The sequence below is a fragment of the Glycine soja genome, chromosome 4, assembly GCF_004193775.1.
Source record: "Glycine soja cultivar W05 chromosome 4, ASM419377v2, whole genome shotgun sequence".
Classification (NCBI taxonomy): domain Eukaryota; kingdom Viridiplantae; phylum Streptophyta; class Magnoliopsida; order Fabales; family Fabaceae; genus Glycine; species Glycine soja.
In genome coordinates this window covers 18,554,017-18,562,250 of record NC_041005.1, presented here as the reverse complement: position 1 = coordinate 18,562,250, position 8,234 = coordinate 18,554,017, and the positions used below count along the sequence as shown (strand labels likewise).

The following is an 8,234-nucleotide window of genomic DNA, read 5'->3' as shown; positions in this document are numbered from 1 at the left end:
AGCAACCTGATTCTCATGCATCCACCCCGTGCTAACAAAGCTTTTGCTAATGTGGCACATAGAGACCCTCTCCATTTGTGGTCCTCGCCCTTGTAAATGGGCTAGACTTCTTTCCTTTCTTTCTAAGGCGACCCTTCTCTTGTCGGCATGTGTAGGCTCGTAACCCAGACCAAACCTTCCATGATTTTCAATGAACCTCAACCTAAACCCATTCTAGGCTCATACTTATCCCTCAACACAACTCGGGCCACCATCAAGGAGGCAACAGATAGACACGGTTGCACCGAAGGAGCCTCCACATAAGAATTGTTCACAATTTCTAGTGCTTGAAAAGATGTTTCCAATGACTTTTCTGCATCTTCCACATAGGGTGTAGAGGATGGACAACTCACTAGTATATCTTCTTCCCTTGACACTATCACCAGCTGTTCTTCTACCACAAACTTCAATTTCTGGTGCAGCGTTGACGGGACCACCCCAACAGAATGGATCCAAGGCCGAATTTGAATCAGGAGATCGATCTTTCCTCTCACGTCACGCCGATTACCATCAAAAGCCCTTACCACCATGGAGCTTGGCCTCATGTGCGATATGTCAAATGACAGCTTATCCAATGTAGTTTTGGGCATGACATTGAGGGAAGAGTCATTGTCAATGAGTACTTTGGTCACTATGTGGTCCATGCATTTGACGGACTCGTGCAAAGCCTTGTTATGCCCCCTGCCCTTAACTGTTATCTCCTCATCGAAAAAAGTCAGGTAATTGTTTGCAGTGATGTTGTTGACTATGCCCCCAAAGCCCTCCACTAATATGTCTTGCGCTACATAGGCCTCATTCAAAATTTTGACCAACAGCGCCCGATGAGGTTCGGAGTTCATGAGCAACCCTAATAGAGAGATCCTGGCTGGAGTCTTGTTCAATTCCTCAATCACTTTGAATTCACTCTATTGAATGATTCTCATAAATTTAGTCACCTCCTCAGCTGATATCTCCCTCATTCTAAAGTCATCTCCTTCCTCTGCAATTTTTCCAACAGGAACCTCGTCATTCACCGTCGGGTCCGCCCTTTCCCTCTTGCCTATATCCGCCTTCGCCTTCCCCTTGTCTTTTGACCTTGTCGATAGTTCGGGAGTAGTAAAAATACGTCCACTATGAGTCATTCCACTCGTACCGGAAATATTTGTAATCTTAGCAGATGGCAAGTCATTCCCAACACGTATGACGAACACGTCCTGCCTTTCGTCGGGCCCCCGTACACCATATTTACATGGTATTGCCTTATCACTCTTGTAAGGGAAGGGTGCAGGCGTCTTTGTTGTAAAGGGTTGGAAGCCTCAGGGCCTTTTAGTGGTAATGTCCCTGGTGAAATGGATCACCAAAAGCTTAGGCTTACTCGGGTTTCTGTCACCCGACTGCATGCATACCTCCCCTTCCTTTTTCTTTGAGCTACGAATTTCAATTTGCCCTCTGTTTATCATTCCCTGCAGTAGCTCCTCAGTTACCGGGCATGTTTCCACATCGTGCGACGCCCCTGGATGCATTAAGCACAGATCTCCTTTGTCACTGTCAAGGTCAATTACATCGGCCTCGCGCAATGCTTCCAATATGAACCACCTGGAAGTCGACACATCCCTTATATGCTTCAGCCCTCGAGACTCCCATTCTTCCACTGCATTCATCGTCGAGCCTCCATGATTGGCAAGCAGATTAGTCCTCATATTCGGACTATCCTCTTGAAATGTCAGCCATCCAACATCAATCAAGCTTTGTACCTTGTACTTGAGGGCTACACACTGCTTGATAGAGTGCCCCGGGACACCACCGTGATAAGTGCATGTGGCATTGGGATTGTAGCATCGGGAAAATGGAGGTTGATAGACTGATCGAGGTCGTACCCGAATCAAATAAATATTAAAATGTAGTAACTAGGAAGTGATCCTAGGTCGTTTCCCAACGAGCAATGATACACCAATTGTTCACAACAGATAGTAGGAAATAGTAACAAATTGGGGGGGGGGTTGTTTGCTTTTGTAAATTAAACAACGAGTAAAATTAAATTAGAATTTATCAGAATTAAAATACGTTGCTTCCCCTTGATTCACAAGCAAGTCTCTTATCCTAGGTTGCGAGAATTTATCCTTTATCAGTTCAACCACTTAATCCAACCCAAAATTAAATTACTAAGAGAAATTTAACATAAAGCATTCATTATGTGATTAAGCATCACACACACCAATTACTCATAAACAATCATTAAGCATGAACGTAAATTAAGCGCAGAGACAATTAATCAAGCACTAAGCATGCATGAATTAATAGCAACAAATTCAGAGTAATTAGTAAAGAGGAAAAACTGAACAGAATTTAACAGTAATAATTGAACCTCAAAGAGAATTGTGCATGATCCTCAAAAGAAAACAACACTGCGGACTTAGCCTTCCATTAATCAAATAGAGAACGAAATTTTATTGATAAAACTAAAAGCCTGAACTAGAATTATACAAAACGAAAATAAAAGAGAAAGAGAAGAGAGACTAAAACTAAAAACGAAAAATAGAAGAGAGAGAGAGAGAGGAGAGAAAGAGAGAGAAGAGACTAGAACCTTGGTGCTGTTATATAGTTTTTCAGCCCCTAAGCTCACAAATCTGTTTTAAATCCAAGCCCATAAGTAAAATCAAATCAAATCTAGATAAGACAAGATAAGATAAGATAAGATCTAGATGAAATAATATCTAGATGAGATCAAATCTAAATAATATCTAGATAAGATAAGATAAGATAAGATCTAATTTTGTAGAATAAATTAGTCTGCCCTCTTCAAGTCCAAGCCCAATTCTAGATTCAAGCCCAAGCCCAATTCTAGATTCAAGCCCAATACTTCATTAATTCCTGAAATTAGATTAAAAACATCAAATTAGCTGAATGGGCCCAAATAATAAAACTGACTCATAAATTTGACAATTAAGACTAATCAGTATTTAAAATGGTGCAAAAAGGGTTAAGAAATAGGATAAAATAATGGCACATCAAAACCCCCCATACTTAGCCTTTTGCACTCCTGGGCAAAATGAAATAAAGAACAAAATCCAAGGATATCAAAGAGAGACAAACAAAAACATTTACATATTTCTCAATGAACATCAAGGAATGGGTAACATCTAACATGAAGAGATCCAAAGAGTCAAGACATTCGTAAAAATCATCCAAGCAACCAAATCATGGAAAAATAGTTAATCAGCTCAATAATGAAAAATGATTAAGCCTCAAAAGATATACACTCTATCTCTCAAGTGTCTAGGCTACTGTTTACTCTCGAAGCACCCATGAAAACAAACACCACATAGACTTAGCAAAATTCTAAAATTGACAAACGACTTGACAACACATGCATATGAGGATCAAAAGGTCTTTAAAGGTTGTAATGGGGCCAAGGACAAGGTAGGGAAAAAATATGGAATAAGTAGCTAAATCCCAAAGGAATAGAGGAGCAATAGGGAATAAGTGGAAATTAAGCACAAGTAGTAAACCCAAACCCTCTAATATCAACAAAATCAACCAAGGCTCCCAAATCAAGTTCTCATATCAAGACCTTATTTATTCAACTTCAATTCTTTTCTTCTTCGTCTTCTTCTTTTTTTTACGAATAGTACGAAACTGCAGAATTTGCAACAACTGAATTTTTTTTTTCATTTTTGATTTTTTTTATTGAACAGTAGGAAATTGAAGATTAAAGAAAGAACTAGGCAATATATATATACATCAAGCATGGCCAAAATAAAACATTAAGCATGGCCAAAAATCATATCTTCTAATGAAACATACCCCCCCCCCCATACTTATTCCCAAAACAATTCCAAAGCTCCAAAATTCCTTAAGGGTAAGGTGATATCATGGTTTTTCACTTAAGGCTTGTAATGAGCTTCAAAACAAAGAAAGGGGAAAATAGGCTCAAAGGGGCTATCAAAGGAATTAATTCAAGGTAAGTCCATTTGGCTAGAAGCTTATAAGAACGAAATTTCCTAAATCATTTCCAAATATGCATGTGAATTAGGAAGCATCAACAAGAATCAAGCCAAGGCTATTGTGCAAGCAATCAATGGGGCAAAACACACCAAAAGATTATGATGATGGATGGCTCGAATTCTCACAAAGGTAAACTTATCACTTTCAAATTGAGCTTACAAGGATTTCAAGTCACAAAATGTCAAGAGACTTTTATTTTCAGAACAATTACCCATTACTTGAACATATCCTATAATTCAAAGACAAACATGCAAATTTAACACAACAAAACTAACAAAATTAAACTAGAACCCAACAAAACTAACAAAATTAAACTAATTTAGCACAACTAAAAAAACCAACAAAACTAGCAAAACCAAAGAACACTCCCCCCATACTTAAACAACACATTGTCCTCAATGTAGCACATGTAAAAGATTAAAAGCAATTAAACCATCAAATAGAATCGGACAAATGTAATAAAAGTAAAGAAGGAGATAGGAAAAGAAAAACTCCCTAAGTCATGGCGGAAAAGAAGTAAGTTGAAGTAAGGAGATCTTTTGAGCAAGGACAACCCCCAATGTGTAATTGGATGCATCGCACATTAGCTCAAATGAGACTGTCCAATTAGGTGCCTGAATGATAGGGGTGGTAGTCACTGCACGCTTGAGGCAACCAAAATCCTTTTTGCATTTATCATTAAAGTCAAACTCCACCTCCTTTTGCAACAAGTTGGATAGTGGAAGGGCTACCTTGCTAAAATCTCTTATAAAGCTCCTGTAGAATCGTGCATGACCAAGGAAAGATCGCACCTCTCGAACGCAAGAGGGGTAAGGCAATTGTGAAATAACAGAAATTTTTGCAGGATCTACTTCAATGCCCTTATTGGAAATAATGTGGCCTAAAACCATACCTTGCTCAACCATAAAATGACATTTTTCAAAATTTAGAACAAGGTCAGTTTCAGTGCATCTATTCAAAACCTTTTCCAGACTATCCAAACAAACATCAAAAGAGGATCCATATACAGTGAAATCATCCATAAACACCTCTATGCAATTTTCTAAAAAATCACTAAAAATACTAATCATGCACCGCTGGAAGGTACCAGGGGCATTGCACAGGCCGAAAGGCATCCTCCTATAGGAAAAAGTGCCGAAGGGGCAGGTGAATGTGGTCTTTTCCTGATCCTCATGAGCAATAGTGATTTGCATATAACAAGAAAAACCATCAAGGAAACAGTAGTGAGATTTACCTGCTAGGCGTTCAAGCATCTGGTCAATGAATGGCAGTGGAAAATGGTCCTTTTTGGTAACCTGGTTCAGCCTCCTATAGTCGATGCATACTCTCCAATTATTCTGCACCTGAGTAGGAATCAGCTCCTCCTTCTCATTTTTTTATCACGATGAGGCCGGTTTTCTTTGGAACTACCTGGACGGGACTCACCCATTGGCTGTCGGAGATAGGATAAATGATTCCAGCTTGCAAAAGCTTGGTTACCTCCTTCTTCACTGCATCAAGAATCACCGGGTTGAGTCTTCTCTGTCGCTGTCTTACTGGTTTAGCTCCATCTTCTAAATTTATTTGATGCATACATGTGGATGGGCTAATACTAGGAATGTCCGCCAGGGTCCAGCCTATAGCCTTCTTATGCTTCTTGAGAACTGATAACAGCTTCTCCTCTTGCTCATCAACAAGGGAGGCAGATATAATTACTTGAAAACTTTTGCTATCATCCAGCAGATGGTTTCTCAGCCTGTACCTCATAAAGAAAGTCAGAGGTATGCGTACTTCCTGAAACATGGTTAGTTCTATCTGACTCTATAAAATCAATCTCAAGAGGTAAAACATCAGCAGACATGTAATCAATATCAAATTCAGATTCACTCTCAGCATCAAATTCAGACATATGATCAAGTACAAATTCAAATTCAATGCATGAAGAGTGATAGGCATGTAGATTAGAATGAAGATCAGTCATGTATTCATCAACAATATGGTCAATTATTTCAACACGAAATACAGAAAGATCTTCAAATGGGTGATTCATAGCATCAAGAATATTAAAATGAACAGTTCTATCACCAAACTCCATAGATAGTGTGCCTGCATATACATCTATCTTAGTTCTAGCAGTTTTCATAAAAGGTCTGCCTAGAATGATGGGAACTAATCCTTTAGAAAATCCCTCCTCTATATTTAAAATATAAAAAACAATAGGGAAAATCAGCTCACCAACTCTAACTAAGACATCCTCTATGAAACCAACAGGATAGGCAACACATCTATTAGCTAAATGAATCACCACATCAGTTGATTGCAAAGGACCTAGAGATAGAGAATTAAAAATAGACAGAGGCGTAACACTAACAGAAGCTCCTAAATCTAGCATGGCATTGTCAAACTTATTGTTCCCTATAATACAAGGTATGTTGAATGTACCTGGATCTTTACATTTTTTAGGGATTTGGGGAACAGATTTACCAATCAATGCGGAGACATTTCTGCCCATACTAATTATTTCACTTCCTTTAAGCTTCCGCTTATTAGTGCACAACTCCTTCAAGAATTTAGCATATCTTGGAATTTTCTTTATTGCATCCAGCAGAGGTATGTTTACCTCTACTTTCCTAAATGATTCCAAGATCTCTTTCTCTGCCTCTTCCATTTTTTTTGTTGGAAATTGCTCTTGGAGGGAATGGAAGAGGGATATGCTGCTTCTCTTTAGATTCACCTGCATAGAAATCGTTAGGTAACTTACTCTTTAAATTTTTGTCATCATCTTTTTCTGGAGTAGAGTGAGGTTGGGCAGGTTCATTGGCGGATGAGGAAGATGCTACTGGTTGAGGTCCTTGACACTGCTTTCCTAACCTCAATGTAATGGCACTCACATTTTTGGGATTCTGGACAGATTGAGAAGGTAATCTATCAGAATTCTGGGATTGTTGTTGATTTAACTGTGTAGCCAAATCTCCCATTTGATTAGTTAAGCTCTGAATGGAGGCTCTGGTCTCTTGTTGAAACTGTATGTTTTGCATAGTCATTTGCCTCACAAGTTCTTCAATGGAAGGTTGCGGAGGGGCCTCAACTGTTTGTTGTTTCTGGGGTTGTTGTTGTTGTTGTTGTTGCTGAATTGGTGGAGGAACGTATGGTATGCTTGGGCCAGCAACATTTTGAAAATAAGGTTGTTGTTGTTGCTGCTGTTGTGAAGGATTCGACCATCTAAGGTTGGGATGACTCCTCCATCCGGGATTGTACCTGTTGCTGGAGAGGTCATAGTTATTTTGTTGTGGCTAATTTTGTTGTTGAGGTTGAGGAGGTCTGTTGTAGATGTTTGCAGCATAAGCTTCAGGCTGTTTAATTGCTTTAGATTGTTGCCCAGAAGGGCAAAGCTATGTGTGGTGGTCGGCAGAGGAGCATAAACCACAGAGTCTGGTGACAGGTGCAGATTTTTTATTCATGGCCAGTTGGGTTACTAGGTTAACCAAGTCATCTAGTTTACCTTCAAGCTTCTTAGTCTCACCTGATGAAGATGAATTTGTGGCTACTTCATGCACTCCTCTAATGATAATAGCATCATTTATGGCACTGAATTACTGGGAGTTGGAAGTCATCTTCTCAATTAAATTTCTGGCTTCAGCAGGGGTCATGTCTCCAAGGGCTCCACCACTGGAAGCATCTATCATACTTTTCTCCATGTTGTTGAGTCCTTCATAAAAATATTGGAGAAGGAGTTGATCATAAATCTGGTGGTGAGGGCAGTTTGCACACAATTTCATGAATCTTTCCCAGTACTCATACAAGCTTTCTCCACTAAGTTGCCTGATGCCTGAAATGTCTTTTCTCATGGCAGTGGTCCTAGATGCAGGGGAGAATTTCTCCAAGAACACTCTCTTAAGGTCATCCCAGCTAGAGATGGATCTGGGAGCAAGGTAGTACAACCAATCTTTTGCCACTCCCTCCAGTGAATGAGGAAAATCCTTTAGAAAGATATGATCTTCTTGGACATCAGGGGGCTTCATGGTGAAACAAACAATATGGAACTCCTTAAGATGCTTATAAGGATCTTCACCTGCAAGACCATGAAACTTGGGCACCAAATGTATTAGTCTAGTCTTGAGAACATATGGAACATCCTCATCAGGGTACTGGATGCACAAGCTTTCATAGGTGAAATCAGGTGCAGCCATTTCCCTTAGAGTCCTCTCACGGGGTGGAGGGTGTGTCATATT

The 8,234-nt window shown here is 39.5% G+C and overlaps 1 non-coding gene across 1 annotated transcript; it reads left to right on the top strand.

The window, feature by feature from the left end:
* The first annotated feature begins 7,746 nt into the window (after positions 1 to 7,746).
* Positions 7,747 to 7,853, top strand: LOC114411010. The gene has a single exon (XR_003666397.1). It is a non-coding gene; the product is annotated as a small nucleolar RNA R71 (small nucleolar RNA).
* Positions 7,854 to 8,234: the final 381 nt, after the last annotated feature.